Here is an 18523-nt window from a genome sequence, read left to right as displayed (position 1 = left end):
ATGTTCAAGAACTGCGTTCCGTACAGTACGATGTGAACGCATTTTATTTCATCCCCGTAACCCGTGAAACCGGCAAGAAATGGTAACGCTTCGTCGGGATGAGTTCAACATGGTAAGCTGCAAACGGCAAGAAAAATGGACAAGTCAACCGACATTAATGTCTGAAATGAACGAAATGAACCCTCCTTCCAATGGAACCACCACTTCGGTTCGGGAAAGCGAACCACAGCGCACGGTGAAACATTTTATCTCCGCTCAGGCGAAAAACGTGAAAAAAGAGTTTCCTCTTAGCTCGTTCAGGGGTTTTGTTTTTCGTTACGGGACGAACTGTTAAAGACATTTTCTTGCTTTCCCCACAGTCGATGCCACCATCCGTCGTCTTAGCAACCAAATCTTCCGTACCGAATCCACGAGGGCCTACAATTTCCTTTTCCTACATCCATCCATCTTTCCATCCATCAACTGTGAATGTTCCATCCATCTCATACGGTATTTGCCGACTGAACCATCCTTAGATACCATCCCCAACCGTACTCATTCAAAAAACACTTTCAATTCGGGTTTTTACTTTTTTTATTTCAACACAATTCCATATAATGCTAGCACTGCCAACCACTGTTGGTGGTTAGCTAACATCATCCATCGTACATTAAAGAGATGCACTAATATTTTATTAGTAATGGAAAATAGGATTATCGTTGGTCTCTTTTACTTTTAAATTTTTTAATTTTTTTATTTAAGCAATGGAGACGCCCAGTCATTTATAAAATCAATGGAGACGCCTAGTACTTTTCACACATAAACGATCAGTGATTGCAATATATTTCATTTTTAATGGAATTGAACAACGCTTCAACCGTTAACCGATAAGCTCAGCTTGATTCTACTGATTTTCATATTCAATTACATTTTTGTTTTCAAAAAATGTCTGATGGATGGCCGGATTTACAAATTTGCAAGAGGCAATTATGTGCGATGAGGAAAACATCGTTATTACTCTACACATTTTCTCTTCCCACAAACACATAGAACATAATCCGTAAAATCAGAGCCGAAAAGTCTGTTTCTAACATTTTTTTCCTTTTGTATCAGCCGACCAACCGATAAGGCCCTAATCTAAGGATCTTCTCATGGCCACGACAGTTACAATACGCACTTCGATGGGGTCAAGATTTGGATTAATGCCGCTAACGATAACACGCAAGGATGGTGGCGTGGTGCTTACGTTTCGAAATTTTGCACTCAACCGCGCACCATTCGCCTTTGGTCTATCGATTCGACCGTCCTTCGCCTTCAACCTTCAAAACAACCACGTCAAGGATCGGGCCCTAACCCAAGAACGACCGCTTACCAGTTTGAGAAGTGTTCCTCTGCTATTCCACCCTCGCTATCTAACCCTAACCCCAACCACAAGTCACACTGAGGCGCGACCTTCAAGCGCCACGGGGTAAAGCCATTTTCTTACCGGTGCTTGTGTGCCCATACTGCAGAAGATTCACGACCACTTCCTCCACAACTTTACACCGTACCGGCGGCCGGAAGCATGAACAGCAGGAAAAACGGGAAATATGCTGTAAATTTCCATTATGCTTTCAAATAGCACCATATCCGCCCCTGGGACGGAAAGGTTTGGTTTGGTCGAGTTCGACTTTTCGCCCCATCCGACGGAGAACGCTATGGTTCGGGAGCACGAACCGACTCACGACCGCGTTTGAGCAGGATAAAACATTGTGGACTGTCGATGGGCGGCAAAAAGAGAAACAACGTGTTCATGCTACTGCTTAGCAAAGGAAGGATATGCTCATCGAGTGGGAAGAGCAAACAATCGACCAAAGTCACACAAAAACGAACATCCAGAATTGCCGAGACCTTTCCGAAGGCGACGATCTTTTGACTTTCGGGGTTTCTACCCTCCAAACCTACCAGACCACCCAAGATTGAGCCTTATTAGCATTTTCGGTTGTTTGTGTAAAACAAAGTTGCTCAAAATTAAATTTCATAATAAGAATTATATCAAACATACGGCGTCAGAGAGCAACATGGAAAATGGAGAGGCCGCGTCTCGACCGTCGTGTGAAATGAAGACAGCAACGAACACACGTACACACACTCCGAAGGTCATCGCAATTGATTATTTATGCTAGCTCCGCTTAGATTCTGTTGTGTTAGGCGGCAAAGAAAAAATAACGATTTTTCTACTCGGACCTTCATGCTTCCCTGTGTCCCTCTGTTGCATGTTTTGTGCCTTTGTGGATATTTTTTCAACGACATTTTTTTTTTACTCAATTGCTCCTGTTGCTCGTTGGGTGGCATTATTCTTCTGTTCCTTCGCACTATATCATCAAAACAACTCATCGCCCAAATTTGCCTGAAAGTTTATTTGGCGCTTTTATGTTCTAGCTGATTTATTTCAACATTGCTACAATTGTTACCTGTTCTCCTGTCCAGCTTTTTCCACGCTCTATTATGCAATGATGGTGGTACGTAACAACGTTAGCCGCAGTACACGCTGGAACGATTTCTGCAATGCCATACTGTGTTCTAAGTTTGCTGCCAAATGGTGATTGACATTCCTGTTTTTTTCTGCGCTTAACAATCCAACCTTTGCCGCCAGCTACTAACAAACCTTTGACAGTACAAGAGAATAGTCACAATACGTCTACAAAGGCCAACAAAACGCGGACTGTTTTACAGCCAGGCTATATTTCCGTTTACCGAATATGATGCTGTTTCACTTTAACACAAATTGCAGTATAAGCCGTCTGCTGCTACTTTTATACTTTTGGAACTAGCAATATCAGCAATATACAGTTGGCACTTCAAATAAAATACACATTTTCCTCAACACTTTACATGAATACCACAACACTGATGTCAAACGCAGTATGAGTTACTGCGTAGGAGTCACACATTAAAGTTTGTACATACTATAGGAGATATTGGAGAGCTTTTGAGCACTGTAAGGAACAACAACGCATTATTAAACAAACCGTCTCAAATACACAAACATCATATAGCATCAGAACTCCTGAAAAACAACACCAACGAACTATGGAAGTATGGAAATTCTACATAACATGACCCATCCTTATTATGTGATATATTTCCGCCAAGGTTTATTTTTCTGCTTTTCCTGAACTGATTTGAAAAACCCACCCCTTCAAATGTGACCAGCGGTGCTTAATGAAGTTCTTTCGTTACGATGCTAATCGTTAGCCTGTGTTGCTCTACACTCAGTAAGCTCGATAAAAATGAGCATGTTCACTCTATGACCATATATTATGGAAATTTGATGCGATTCGATGGAGTTCGATTTTGCGCTTCGATTATATGAGCTTCAAATGTTCGATGAGCGTAAAACTGAGATATTGAACTCTCTGTTCAACTATTGTTGTCTAATAAAAATGATAAAATTAATGGATGAACTAGTAACAAACAATTTCTCTTAATGTCATAAGATTTATGCTGTTAGACCTAACACTTTATGCATATTTGGAAAAGAAAATCTCTTCCATTTGTTTGTTACTGTAAACAAATCAATGAAATAGCGCTTTCAGGCACCAACGAGGGGCAGTGAGCTGGTGGCGTTCGCCTTTAGTCCTATTTTTATTGCAAAGGGATTCCCCGAGCTATGTATGTAAAACCGTCGGCATCAACAACGGTACAATAATGGCCACAGCTTCAACAATCTCTCTCTCTCTCTCTATCTCTTCTAGCTTCCTCTCATCGTAGTACCGACAATACCATCCGAATCTAACTTGACTCTGACCTAGTGCGCAAGCAGGACAGAAATAGATAAACTAATAATAATATCACACGCATGCCAATAATACTTCTCACGGGGGTGCTTTTCCTGTTTTTACGGTGCAGTCAGCCCCCAGTGTTGGCCACCGTCTTGAAAACTGCATACTTTCCTTCAAAGTGATCCCTCCAAGTGGGAAGGAGCAAGCAGGAAAGATTCCGGCGGCCCCGACCTTGACTCTGGGGGCGGGAGGCTTTGGTTTGGTTTGTTATGAATATGGCGGAAAGTCTAGGATTATTTTTAGGGTTGAGACTAACTCGCTATCCAGCATATTTTTAATCCACGTCTGGTGGTGGCAATGGCGTCGACGGCGTCTGCTGATGTTGTTTTTTTTAGATTTTTTGTTTTTGTAATCGACGTTTCGAACGTCAAGCTTTTTAATCACGTGCTCCCCAGCAGAAGCTTTAGGCTGAACACGTTTGTAGGATAGCGAACAATCTCGGATCACTCTCACACGGGAATGATCATGTCCTTTCGTTTTCACTATTCACAACACGCATTATATTTTAAGATATATTGGGTAATGCTGTGGTAAAAGATGACCCTCATCATGCCTCGTCCGTATTTTCACGTGATGCGTAAAGTTCCGTGTAGTTTGCACTAAGGATTAGAAACGGAAAGCTCTCCCTTATAGCACCATTGGCGTCATGGAGTTCTCTCCATTTCGCTGTCACTGGGGTCGGCACTCTTCTAACAGGCATACCGAATATTTGTACTTCCATTCAAGCCCCCCGTAAGATCTTCCTATCTTCGTTACGATCCACAGATAAGCTTCTGTTAGTGATGGACGTATTTTTCGTTGCTGATAAAAACAGATGCAAACCGAAGCGGTTTCGGTGACGTTTGTTTGTGACCCTGTACACTGTGTCAGTACATACATCCCATCGCCCGGAACCCAAAACCGCGGCTCAGATCATAAACTCACTATTCAGACCGTCTGCTGGAGTCTTATTTCTCACTCGTTGTTCCTAGCTCTCCAGTTGGCCATATGAATGGAATCTCTTTTCCGTCAGGTTTTCGCTGTTTGGTTGCCTTATGTAAATATTCTCTTTTTCACCTTTCATCCTACGCCAATGACTGAACATGGCGCTTTCGGACTGTTGTGTTTTTTATTGTTGACATTTGCATCACAACACACAGTGACAAAGGAGACCCGCGGATCTATCTCACTCTCCCATCGGATGGTAGCGGTAGGTGACGCGCGTGTACCGCAACAAACTTCGCCACCTTCGTTCACCGCCACAAACCGCTTTATTTGATTATTTGCTTCTTCACTTCCAATTCGCACATTCGCCACACACTTTATCGCGCACCGGCGAACGACGTTATCTCTAACACTACCGTGGACCACGAACCAAAAGAAAAAAATACACACCGACCGTAAAAGACCAAGCGCGACGCGTTCGGGCCTGTAATATTTTTTGCCTTTTTTGCGCCTTGTCGACCGTCGTCGTTGCGTTTGCAGACGGATTTTCACGTCACTATCGTGATGTGTGCGCTCACGAGAAAACTGGCCGTCACTGTGCTCTTACTTCTGCTTTGCTGCGGCCGTTTCTGTACAGCAGCAGCACTAGCAGGAAAATCGAACAGCCAGTTAGGCAACACAAAAAGCACGTCCGTACCGTACGCGTTACGATCCCAGAGTGAATAGCGTGGGTGAGAAGAACGTCCCTCACGCTGTGTGCCGCAAACGCGAGAGACGTGAGTAAGCGTAGAAACGACCGATCGCGGCTCGGATAGTGTATGTTTTGTGTGAAACGAGAATCTGTACGCGTGAGGTCGAAATGTATGGTATTTCGCTCTCTTCACTCGTCACTAACTCATTATCGGTTATATTTGATCATCTTCTTATCACCATGCCAAGATGTGCGAATACATAAACTCACCAATTGTGAGTGAGCTGTATCGGAGAACTGTTTCTCATTGCTAATCGCGCATGGTTATACATAGTTTATTTGAATTTGTTGTATGAATTTCAACTATGCTTTAATCTACAATAAATGAGTCCCACTGTATTTAATTAAACCAAGTTTTTTTTACATTAAATTTCCTAAAATGCGTATATTAGTTGATCAGCCCAATGAAAACAAGAGCATCCGTGAGACGAAGAAAATTTCCACCTCTCATCACCTTTTGTGCCATATACAGCGAAGTACATACGTTGGTCTTGATGGAAAAACCAATGCTTTCATTTTCACTTACCCACACATATGCACAATCCTCTCTGCCCGTGAATATCTCTTTTATCCTACTTTGACACGTGCGTTCGCAGGATAGTGGCCTGTGAAGGAATGTGCGTATCCGCAGCCAAGTAGAGTTCCGCGAACATAGGAGTGAAAAATCGGTGCAAAACAACCGTACTGAACCGAGTCGAATCATCAACCCGAAACGAACCGAAACGAACCGCACCGAATCAATCCGAGCGTTCTGTGATACATATAGGGGAAAAATAGGAAATGATGGATGGAAAATGGTGGAACGAATTGCGTTGGCTGGTACAGAATGGTTCGGTTGCATGCTTTGTGAAACAACATCTCACACCAACATATTTACTACTCTCTTTCTCTCTCATTTATCCTTTTTCGACATTTTATCATTTATGTTTTCCATTCGCATGAGTTTCTCCAATTTTCTTGTCTGAGATCCACCTCCAGCTGAGTGAAGTCTCTCTCTCTCTCTCTCTCTTCCATTCACGCTCGTGCCCATCTTCATCGCCTTTACCGCTGTGTGCAACTGCACTCAATGCAGAGGGCACATTAAATTCTCTCTCTCCCACACATACATACAAACATTCTCACATGGCTTTCTATCACACGTACTGGTGTTGGTTTGTTGCAATGTGAGGAAAAGCATAGACAACCACGACAGCCACACTGGAAAGGAAAATGATTTGTTAGCAGCATATGTTTCGATCATTTGTCACTCCATGTGGTGGTGATAAATTATGTGCGTGTTTGTCTGCACCTCTAGGTTTCATGCCTCCCTTCTTCATATTCTCCCAATCGTTCCATTGTACCGGGAACTAGAGGTTGTTGATTTTCTATGTTTAATATATGTTCATAAGCCTCATTGTCCGTTTGTCTATCGTTTTTTTTTTGCTTCAAACTTTTATTGTGTTTTTTAAACGTTATTTGCTTTTAATCGAAACTCTCAACTCCACACCATTCGCTATGCTGCAACACAGCACGCTTAGTAAAGGTGCACATAGCGAATGGAGGATTTTAAAATAATACACAACTGAATGGAGACGCACGGTAGGCCACACGCGTTGCGTTCACGTGGGCGCTTTCAGTAAAACCCCACGCGTGGCAAACGAATGCTATAGAAACATCCACGTAGAGGTAGAGCAGGATGTTGCTAGCAATAAAAAAAGGTTCTGCAATTTACACGCTCCATTGGACACACCGTCTTCATTTCCAGTTCCCATCAACAGTGATGGAGAACGTGATTATCAGCATTACTGAAGATCATTTTCCGGCCTGGAATCAAACATTTACCTCTGCATTCAGTAAATCTATCCATGGCAAACGAAGCACGGACGAATCTGTTAAATATTTAACATAATACACATACAAATCGATAACAGACCAACACCATTCCTGCAAATTTCCACCATTTATTCAGATTCTCTAGTGAAGAGTTCCCCAAGACAACAAACAACTTACACCACGCAAGCTGACCCGGCACAGGAAGTAGATACAATAGTAGACTGCGATATACACATCTGTCCAACATTGGACTTACCGAATAAGACGAACTGTTATACTGTTCAACCGGAACCAGAGAGAGTATTGGAAATCGGAAAAGTTGTTGTTTCTCTTTTCCAAACGGTAAATTATGTAGGTGTAACATTCTTCATTCAGCAACAGCCTAGGAGTGGGAATGGGTGTGGAAAGGAAACTTGAAAAACTTTACCGCCCTCGATGGGGGTCCAGTTTCTGGACGAGAGATAGATGGAGTAGTTTCCATTCATTAAAACATGCGAACACAAAAAACGCAACTGAGCTATTTTAGACTCAAAACACAAACACGCCTTACTCCTGGCAAAGTATTTTAAATTCATTCAATGTCTTGTGCGTTTTAGTCCATCGTCCATAGTAAAACTCAATAAAAAAACATACAATCTGTGCGCAACAGTTTTATACAATTCGGCTAGGCTGATGCGACTCTATTCTTTTCCACCACTGTTTTATATCGCTAAATGAACTAAAGACAGGAAATGATCCTAATCGATGAGAAACATAAATCTTGTATCCCCTTCCATATCGATTTTTCAACGCTTGTTCCGGGACAATATTTTCATAAATAATTCCAACTTCAACCCCGTTCGGACACGAACGATTCTTTCAATCAGGACACACATTGCAAGCCGTGTGTTTTCCAATTTTCGTGTTATTTGAACCACACGAGCGAGGAGTGTAGTTGAGAAGCTCAACATAAAGTTCTCGGGGAACTATCACGATTATATGCTTCAGAGACGAAATAATCTGTCCCAGTCCCACACCGCACTTCTCTGGTGGTCCTCGACGATGATCAATAATTTCCGAATGAGAAGAAAATGACCTACATTTAAGGCCTCCCTTGCCCAGTCCTCAAAGAATTTATAAACTTTGCTAGTATTATATATTATCTCCCATTATTATGTGCGTAATATTCGTCTCAAGTCTCACATTCTCGTACCTATCCTTGGGAAAAAGATTTATACACACGCTCATTTCACAAGCTTCACAATGTAAAAACCAATTCTAATAGATCTTTCTATTCAGCTATACAGATTCTTCCTCTTTCCTTTTTTATAATTTTTTTCTCTTCGCACAGTTGCTACTCAATGACATGACCATGAATCGTTGACATTATGGAAAACGAAAACATATAATCAACAACTGACCTTCTTCTGCTTTGCTCCGCTCATTGCCTTTCTAACTACATCACCGCATACACACACTTTAATGATGGGCATTTCCTTAAGCCAAGCGCAAGTAATGTTGGGAGGCCTTTTACGTCCACTGACGTCACACACTCATATCGACCAATCGATCAGAATGGAGACACTTTGGTCGAAGTTCCACTACTAATCTAACGACGGTGGGACAGTAATGCTTCGTGAAGATCCTGACGGCCATTTCTTTAATTCCTACGTTGGTATAGAAATATGTAGATTCCGATCAAAACAGTCCTATTGGTGATTCGTTTTTATTCTTTATCATTCGAGATGATAGCTCGCTTGACTTTAAATTGTGCTCTTGTCAACTGCATTAGCTTCACATTACCCAAACAAACAAGACGCAACATACCGCCCCTTACATCTTAGTGTCTCTAGCACTATTCGTGAGGAGCACTACATGAGGAATCTCAACTCACACATTAGTGAGCACGACCATTGAACATATCTCACGCCCAGGTGACAAACTATGCTCGCTGCTCGCTAGCTATGGGGTTTGGGTCATGTTCGGTTGCTTCAAGCATGTGTTCTGCATACGTGTGTATGTATTTTTTCTGCCCATGCGTTGATCTGCCCCGGCGATTGTGTACAGTAGTGTTCCACGCGCATTCGCGTATGTGTTTTGATCTCACACACGGCACAGGAAAGCTGCTGTAGCAGTTCTCTATCTCCTGCCTTCAACCATCCAAAGCAGCACACCGCTGAGGGTTTTCGGAGCGTTCTTCTGTTTGACCCGGTTCCTGGTGGTCGATATAATACGACACATACAGCACGAGACCAAAGATGCTGTACATGTTCGTATGTGTATGTGTGTGGTGACCACCAACGGATCGAAACGTGTATGGATAGGTGTGAGGCTAATCTGTTGGCTGTGACTCTGCTTGAGAGATTCTTTCCCACACACAAGTTGCGTGAGTGTGTGCTGCACGAGATTTTTCAATTTACGTCAAACAAGAATTGACTTACATTGAATTCAATTACCATCGAAACGGATGCAGCCGCATATTTCGTCGTCTTACCGAGGGATCCACAAGGATGACAAGTCGTTGGGCTAGGTGTATTGGCTATCTCAACTACTTAGATTTCTATCACCATCGGTATGCTTGCGGTTTTATTGATCCACTGCACGGGTTCTGATTGGATTTGCGCCAATCCCGACACGCTCGCTGATGTTCTTAGTATATGTGCTTCTTCGGAAGTATGCTTTTCCGAAGCACACAAAAAATGCCACATTCGCATTCGACAGCGTGAACAGACTGCCCGAGATCTCACCCCAATACGGTCTTTCTCTCATGACGGCGAAAAGCGTGACAGGAACTGCGCTTCCCCAAATCATTCAGCTGGACAAAGCAGCTAATGTTGTTGAGCCATGGAGATAAAGGGTTTTTTCAACTCTCCCCAACCCTACCACCTCCTCCCTTTGTCGCTTATTTATTTCCACCTTTTTCACCCCATTCATGGCGGAATTTCCTATCACGGATATATACATCTACACTAGTGACTAGAGCGAGTGACACGGCGCAAGAGCTAATGGAGCGAAATGAGGCATTCCAGTTTCCCACTGAATGGAAACGCGATGGGAAAACTGGGCAGACTCTGCCACCTTTCTACACAAAAACAATAAACAACGGCAGGAAACATTGCTCTCCCATTTTACGTTCCAGACAAGGATGCGAAAACGGATGCTTTCGAAATAAATAGAGCAAAGCGAAGGTATGGAAACTATATGCGAAAGGACGGTCACACCGGCAGCAAAAAGCTTTCGATCGGAAAAATCTCGCCCAAGGGAAATCAATTGACCTTTTCCTTCCTCATAGAGCGGTGTGTGTTGGCACGTGAAGCGAAGTTTGCGTGTTTTGCTGTACTGATCAGGGCAGGAAGACGATAGAAGTGGATTCTGCGAGAATATGCTCCGGGAAACCAGTGAACTAATGCGCGTGAACCAGATAAACGCACGTATAGAACGAGAGTTCAATTCTTGGTTCAGTGAAGGAACCTGTTGAATGTGCGTTTAAGGATGCGTCTCAGGGAAAACCCTAACGGAACGTTGCCTTTTTCCAGCTGTACGATTTAAAGCTGACAGATAGCGAGTTCCGACTAGCTGGGAAATTTTGGCTTATGAGCTATGTACTTTATAAAAATCAAATACTAAATACCTTTTTAGTTTGCTATGAATCAAGCGAAAAATTGTTTAACCCTTATAATCTTAGTGGTAATAGACTAATAGGCTGTCGAATCCGAATGTGGCGGCCCGGTGGTGTATGTGATAAACGGTGCCGGTCCACACGGCAGGACCGGGAATCAAATCCCATCCGGATCGTTCCTCGGTAGCAAGGACTGACTATTCAGCTATACGTGGTAAAATAAGTCTCGTAAACCAGAAATGGACGACATGACCTTAGAGGTCGTTATGCCAAGAAGAATAAGAATCTTTGTGTCTAGTAACGGAACTTATTTTCCAACGAAGGCAAATCAAAACAAAGAAATCAGTTTTAAGAATGCCAAGGCCATTGTCCGGGCACTGGGAATGGAGTATAACAGGATCAACGTCTCTATTACTATTTTATATCCATAAATTTAACATAATGCAGTCAAATACGTTCTTTAGCATATATTACATATAGTAATGCTGATTGAAAATAACACAATATTTCTCAAAAAATTGGAGAAACGATATCTTTCGCTAGCTTTAAGAAGAAAAAAACATTCTTCTCAACGAGTCCGACACAATGATTGACGCTTTTACGACGCTTTTCGATTTTTACGACGGCCAAGATAATAATTAACTGCTCCATGCTTTGTTCCTCGCCCACCCGGTAAGAGTGCCTTCAGGCAAATCAATCAAGTTTATGCTTCACACAGCTACTCACGCTCTCGCCAATGATCGTCGTCCGCTTCGAAGGTGTCGCTGGTTGACCATCACTCCACGACTATATACGATCGTGCTTTGATTATTAGCAAATGCGATTCTCCTAACCGATTCATAACGGACACCTTTAAAATTCTAGCAGCCTTTTCACTGTCATTCCACCCCAAATCCATGGTTCCGTCTCACCGCATCGTTATTAGGCGCCTTTTAAAACGAAACAATTGTTTAAAGTTCGTCTCTAAGCCAGAAAAGCATCACAGAGGGTGATGCTTCGTATAACAGCTTTACAGTCACGTTTGTCATTATTCTGTTGTACTCAACCCCCCGGGGAAGAAATGAGTAGTGTTACTCTCGCATCATACTGCAGGAAACTAATTGACAATATAGAAACAATTGCGCTCTCTTGAAGCAAATGAACGCTTTGTTTGCTTTCTGCATCGGAAATCGGCTGCAGGAACCCTTTTGTGTAACTGCAACACCATCCATCTGCGTGTTCGAATTTCAAAACATCGACACCATCGAAACAAATCATTATGCTTGCTGCACTGCTGTGCATTCATAAGAAAGAGCGCGTGCCGGCTAATGGCAAAGACGACCGGGAAGCGCATCCCAGGGTCTTGCTCTGTTTTCTCCCCGAACGGTTTTGCTTGCCGAAAAAAAGGAAAACATCCATAAACGCACCATCTCTGAGAAAAGCCGGCTGCTACATCGCTACCGGATAGCAATAAAATACGTTCCATACGCATTGGGTCGCCCTTCGCGTTCGAACCACTCCTTCCGGCTTCTGCACGTTCATTTGCATACACACATCTGCCTGTTTTTTACGACCACACGAGCAGGGCAGAAATTTCAATCGTTTAGCCACGCTGTTTCCATCCCAATGGTGGAGAATTTTATCGCTATTTGACGGGCTGTTTTCTTCTTTTGTCTGCATTCCGCAACTGACTAATACTCGCTGGTCATAAAATTCATTTTCTGGCTCGTATCGCACATGATCGGGATTTTGATCAACGTGTTTCTCTACTTCTCTCTTGGATTGATCGTCACACGGTGTGTTATTGCCAAGCTCATGCCGAGACGGGTGATCTAATTTTTCTCATGGACAGAGAAACCCACCAGGAAGAAATTACAAATCGCAGCCATCACAAACCGTTGCTGTTCCTTTAAATACAGAACCATCGCTTGGCATGATGTTCCCCCTGGAGTTCCAAACGATGGTCGAAATCCTGGTTACTGATGCGGTTTAGACTACAAAGGATAGTTGAAAGATAAAAAGTAACCAAAGAAACACACCACAGTGACTAAAATGTTACAGACACTCGACCAGATGTTGGAAAACAAGATCGCATCTCCCAAGTGGGCCATTCAGGAAAGGACACGAAGGAGCGAAAAGAAGATACAGAAATAACAGAAACATAAAAAAAGCACTGAAAGACGAAGTGCCGGGATTGCCTCTGCACTCGGACGGGAGGTCGTAGTCCTTTTGCTAGTTGAAGCGATAAACACATGTGTGTCACAGGCCGCTCCAGCCAGCGCAGCCAATCGATTCTGCAGGAGTAAGATGCGATGTGTCGGCAAGTCTGCTCGGGGTCACACAATGCGAGCGTACGCTGGCTGGCGAACGTGGTCGTTGATTACACCGCTATCGCTATCATTCTTTCTAGCCAGCTTGGTTTGTCTCAGCAAGAACTATCAAGAACAACGGACCCGCAACGAATGTTTAGCGAAGAATAAAAAATTAGCCTACTGAATGACTTGCACAAGCTGCAATGATCGAAAATGTGAGCAAAATATTGCTCAAGCTATTACAATAATTCACTAACCTTTCCACGCAATTCAAACATCAAAAAACGAGCGGGTTTTTCTCATTATACCGCATAAAGATCGCCAAATTTGAATGCTCAACCGGAGTACGATACGGTATTCGGTTGCGCATAGCAGACAGTAGCCACATCTGCTCCAATTACGCAAACAGCAACATTGAAAACATGGAGAGAGAAAAAAGGAGCCCACAACACTTGGGTTTCTGTTGCTACAATTTTGCAGGAAGACGAAATAGAATAATGAGCGATAGAACGAAGAAAAGAGATAATGAATGAGTACAGGCCAGCACCTAGAAGTGGTGCTTTTAGATTCCCCATATGTGAATTCAAGCCATGTAAAATAAATAGTTCCACTTTCATTGTTTTGCGCGAATGTTCAGCAGCAGAAGTATGGAGTCGAATTTTGGATTGCAAAAATAATGAAACATGAGCCCCGTACCGATACCATGAAAATAGGCTATAATGCGATACAACATGACGAGTTCCACTCCGCCGAAATATGAGCTGCTGAATAATCTTCTCATGCATAAGTAAACATATTATACTCGTAAGCATGCTACACATTTTTTGAATCATATTTATAGGCTCGACTTTTTGTCAATGCGTAGCTCCCGGCAATGAAATAGTTGAATTCCAACTCTACTAACGGTAAAGTAGCAAAATTACATTCAACATTCAGCATTAGTTAAAGGTTCAATTTGATTGATTCCTTACGTCTTACTCAATTTATACTCACGTTTCTTCATTTCTCGGAACCGGAAAGTGCCGGCATAATAATATCAAACGGTATAAAAATATTCCACACACAGAGACCCTAATTAAGATTCCATCGTGGTAGAACAACCGCTTCAAAATTCGAATAAATTAGGCACCATTTTGTTTTTCTTAGCCCGGTTTCTTTGCGATCCTGTCAGAAGCGTTCACTGCATCCTTACGGTAACCATCCACCTACACGCCCAGACGTCGATCAGTCCGTCGATTACAGCACACAAAGGTTCACACACCTTTTACATCGCACAAACGCGCACACGGGGAAACACCTCATTTTCCATTCAAAGATATATTCACTGCTGCGCGCGTTTGACACCCGAAGTCAGCACGTTTCGACAGTTTCTTGGGATTTTGGTTGGTTGCGCAACGCCACATCGAACCCAAGCAACGGTAGCAACAGCTCGACTAAGAGGAAATCGCCGAGGAGATCAACGATGGAGGTCAGATCGGTAGGTTGTTGCGTTTGAACAACAGCTCGCGAAGAAAAGCGAGAAAAATCGACACGAGCCGGGAGGAAGGATACAAGAAGATGAAATGGGACCAACAACAACAACAAAAAAACAACCCAACAAGTACGAAACGCACCACGGACAAATTAATATTTCACGCCCGAGGTTTTCGACAATCGGCATGACAAAACGGTTCGGAAGAGCGGGAGAGTTGACAGGCAAAACAAAACGAAAAAACACTCACCAAGATGCTTTTTTGGTTGCTGTAGAGAGTAAAAAATGACAGTTTGCTAACGACACCCCGGTACAAAAAAACGTGCTTTAATGAGGGCGAAACAGGATAATAATGGTAACGAAACAACTCATTCCACATACTTCCGTTCCGTACTCTGGTAACTTTGAAAATGATTTTTCAATCATCATGAGAGAACAGATGATGAAAAGCAACATATAGGTACTCTCTACCGGAAGTACACAAAAAAGCTTTCCGCTAAACGTGTAACCCTTAGAAGTTCGTGTTATTAGATACAATAAGAAAGCATCAATAACTAAAGATCTTTTCCTCTTTCGCTAGAAACGTACGTACATTAAGGAGAAGTTTGTTTCATGTACTGTGTCAACACGTACCAAAAGAAACCGAAACATTTGACTTTTAAACTTGCCAAATCTTGTAAAGCTACAGAAGGAAATCATAATTCATGCAACACCGTATACCGTTTACCGTATCTTCTTTATGGTCCTTTGTGGTAGAAAAAATCATGAATTTCCATTCGATCGATTGCTAACAAGCATTCTATGGCAATGTCTTGCCACTTTCCAATCGCACCATTCTCCAGCGAACGGTACGCGAAAGGAGCACGTGCGCGAATAATTTGATTACATTCATATCCGAGCAGCTCAAGAGCTGCAAATTTTCGGCGCATTGTAATATCCCAGTTTGCCTACCTAGCCAACAACGCGCAGCAACAAAAAGTTTCCGAAAAAAGGATCAGAAAATATAAAAATCATCGAACAGTTCAAGTAAAAAAGATATAAAATGAAAAAATAAAACACACGCTCACGGTTGAGGCAAGCATTCGTATAGAGTTTCATCAACATTGGTCTTGTACGGAGTGTGTTTTTCAAAAGTGTTATTATTTTATATTTGTTGCCGTTAGACTCAGTTTTCGGTTCGATGTTTTCCAAACATCCAAAGACGTCACTTTCGTTCGCTCCTGGCACGTCGCCAGTTTTCCATTTCATTCACCACCCACAAGCGTTTGACTTCTGACGCGAATGGATGACGACCATGTAGCGTGCAGCGGGCAGCAAAAACCCCTATCGAGATGAATATCTTCGGTAACGAAAAAATAACAACAACTCTAATAAAAACCCCATCGTTGCGAGGAGCGGAGACGGAAAACTTGTAACCATAAGAAAAAGACAAGTAATTGCATCTTGGTAAAATCGAAAAACACCACAGAACCGGCGGTAATGACATTTTTCGTTCGTTCCAGAATTGCTTGATGGTGAGGTTTGTGAAGTTAAGCGAGGTTTTGCCTTACGAAATGGAAACGCTTCTCGTAAGTCTTCATCCGCCTTCCGCACACTCGTTTCCTTGCAGTAATTATGACAGCACACCCAGGATACCATTTTCCCCTCCGTTTACATCCTTTCCTAGGACAACAGTCGCCAACAATAATGCAGCCAAACGTATCTTCAGTAGCCGGAAAAACGTGCAACGAAACGTACGCACGAGACACACTCAACTCATCCCACCCATACCCATTCCTATTCCCCGAGAGATTTCGTCTCGATATTGTGTGCTGTCTGCTTTGGACGATATCTCGGCTTCAATTTAAAACGTGCATGTCACATGAAACCGCCACCGGAAACGCATTCGTCGTGCGGCTGCAGCACGTGCCTCCGTGCCAGGCGCAGTGCGTTTTCGGATGGAAGTGGAATGACATCTTGAAGAACGAACGAGAACGACGACTTTGAAATCCCATCATCAGCTCTTACCCATCCGGACTGGTCCATACAACCAGCATGGGTAGATGGAAATGAAGAAGCAATTAGGATCTCGAGAAGATCGAGACATTTTCCACCCTTGCACACGGTGCTCACCACACCCCGCTCGGAGCGATAGAATCCAGAAAAGAGTGCCCGTAAAGGGTCGCTTACTGGTGCCGGTGCTCATTAAAAGAGCAAACCGAAAACAACGCGCATTTTGAAACTTAAACCAGGTATATCTGGGCCGGAACATGAAATAAGCAAAGGAAGAGATGGAAAACTGAAGGGAGGAAAACTGGCAAACTGAACGTATGCCGACCAAAGGAAACGAACGGTTTGCCACCAATACCAGTAGTACGCAGCGCTCGGTCTGTGCTCGAGTGGGGCTTTCTATGCGATGCATTTTCCTCCGACCCGATCCGGAACACACGTAGCATGTATGCGTTAATAAACTGATCTGTCCTACTCCCTCCGCATCTGGTCTGATATATGCTCTAGGGCGGCCAACATGGCTTAACTCTAATGATTTACCGACGATCGTGCTACAAACGCGCACGCACCAAACCGACCTTTCTTTCCCCAGTGTGCTACTATGTACTCCCTGCTCAACTAAAGACACTTTGATTTAGGATGAACGGCGCGTGCGCCTCTGCAGAGTGTCTTTTAATTTCTTCCTTTTTCTAGTCCGAACCTAATGGAACAGTGGGAAAATGTGCGCACCTCGCTCACTCGTGTATCTGTATTGGTAGGTTTGTTTTTTTTGTTTTCTTTTCTATTCGTCCATGGACGGGGGACGATGCGCAGATACCGATTCTGTCGCGTCCGACGAACAGCGGATAAAATCAGCGCCATCAACACACCAAGAACTCTGCTATGTGTGGACTTTTTTGAGGTCGGTTAGATTATGTTTTGTGTCAATTTCACAACCCAGTACTAGATGCTAAAATATGAGAATTAGTTTCTTAACATTTATAGCCGATTGTGAGGTATATTCCAGTTCATCTCTTCGTTCATCACTAAATATTAAACAGCGTTTTTCGAAAATATTTCAAAGAGAATGACTCCCTCAAACTGTTAGCTGATGACGATCATTGCTCCTGTTCCGTACAAACCCTAGTGAAAGAGAAGACATGCGTTGATGCAAAAAAAAATATGTACAGACTTTCCGGACAGCTGCACGCAAGTGTTGTCGTTAGAACTGTAATAATAAGAAACTGCGCCTAATCGGGACAGTTTGGTTCTGTGCTACGCATCAGGAGCAAGATGTTTAGCACATCCAACATCTTGAACTGGACGAGAAAATTTCCCCGGACATAGTTAGTCACCTCAGCTGTGGGTGTCGACGAAGATCGTCTACTCGGTAGAGACGATCGTGTATGCGCATGCGAGATTCTCCTGCCATAGCGATCCAGCTGCCGTGATGAAACATCGCCAAGAGAAAAAAAAACCCATATACACATTCGGTTGAATGAAAAATGACGATCCGATGTTGTGGCTCGGGAAAGATTGCAGTGAAAAACATTTCCCGGGAGATAATCGCGTATGTAAGGTGAGGATTTCCCGTAGGATTATGCGGTAAGGACAACTGCTGAGAACTGAAATGCAATACCACTTCATGAGTCATCTTAATGTGCAACTAAGAAGAAAAGAAAGCACCTCGAATATTCTATTCAAACGGGCGGTACCGAATCCGTGGTACAAGATGACAACGAGTACATGGAATACCAAAAACGGCCTACCATCGCCACTAGTAGCCCGTCCAATACAAAACATCTAGGGAATATAAAACCAACACACAAAAACTCACCTTTACGCGTGTAACCAAATCGCACACGGCCCTTTGTCCTGTTCTCTCTGTACGTTCTTCCCAATACC

The 18523-nt window shown here is 43.1% G+C and overlaps 1 protein-coding gene across 3 annotated transcripts in view; it reads right to left on the bottom strand.

Moving 5' to 3' along the window:
• Positions 1 to 18430, bottom strand: part of LOC125768685 (myocyte-specific enhancer factor 2) — a 30054-nt gene extending 11624 nt beyond the window's left edge. The window contains exons 1-2 of one of the 3 annotated variants that reach the window (XM_049436702.1): positions 5178 to 18430; positions 2433 to 2957 (exon numbers count right to left, since the gene is read on the bottom strand). The gene's annotated coding sequence lies outside the window, so the exon portion shown is untranslated. The remainder of the gene's footprint in view (positions 1 to 2432; positions 2958 to 5177) is intronic. The other 2 variants (XM_049436701.1, XM_049436703.1) reach the window with 2 other exon arrangements.
• Positions 18431 to 18523: the final 93 nt, after the last annotated feature.

This window comes from Anopheles funestus, chromosome 3RL (assembly GCF_943734845.2).
Source record: "Anopheles funestus chromosome 3RL, idAnoFuneDA-416_04, whole genome shotgun sequence".
NCBI classification, from domain to species: domain Eukaryota; kingdom Metazoa; phylum Arthropoda; class Insecta; order Diptera; family Culicidae; genus Anopheles; species Anopheles funestus.
This window is presented reverse-complemented; position numbering and strand designations above follow the sequence as displayed.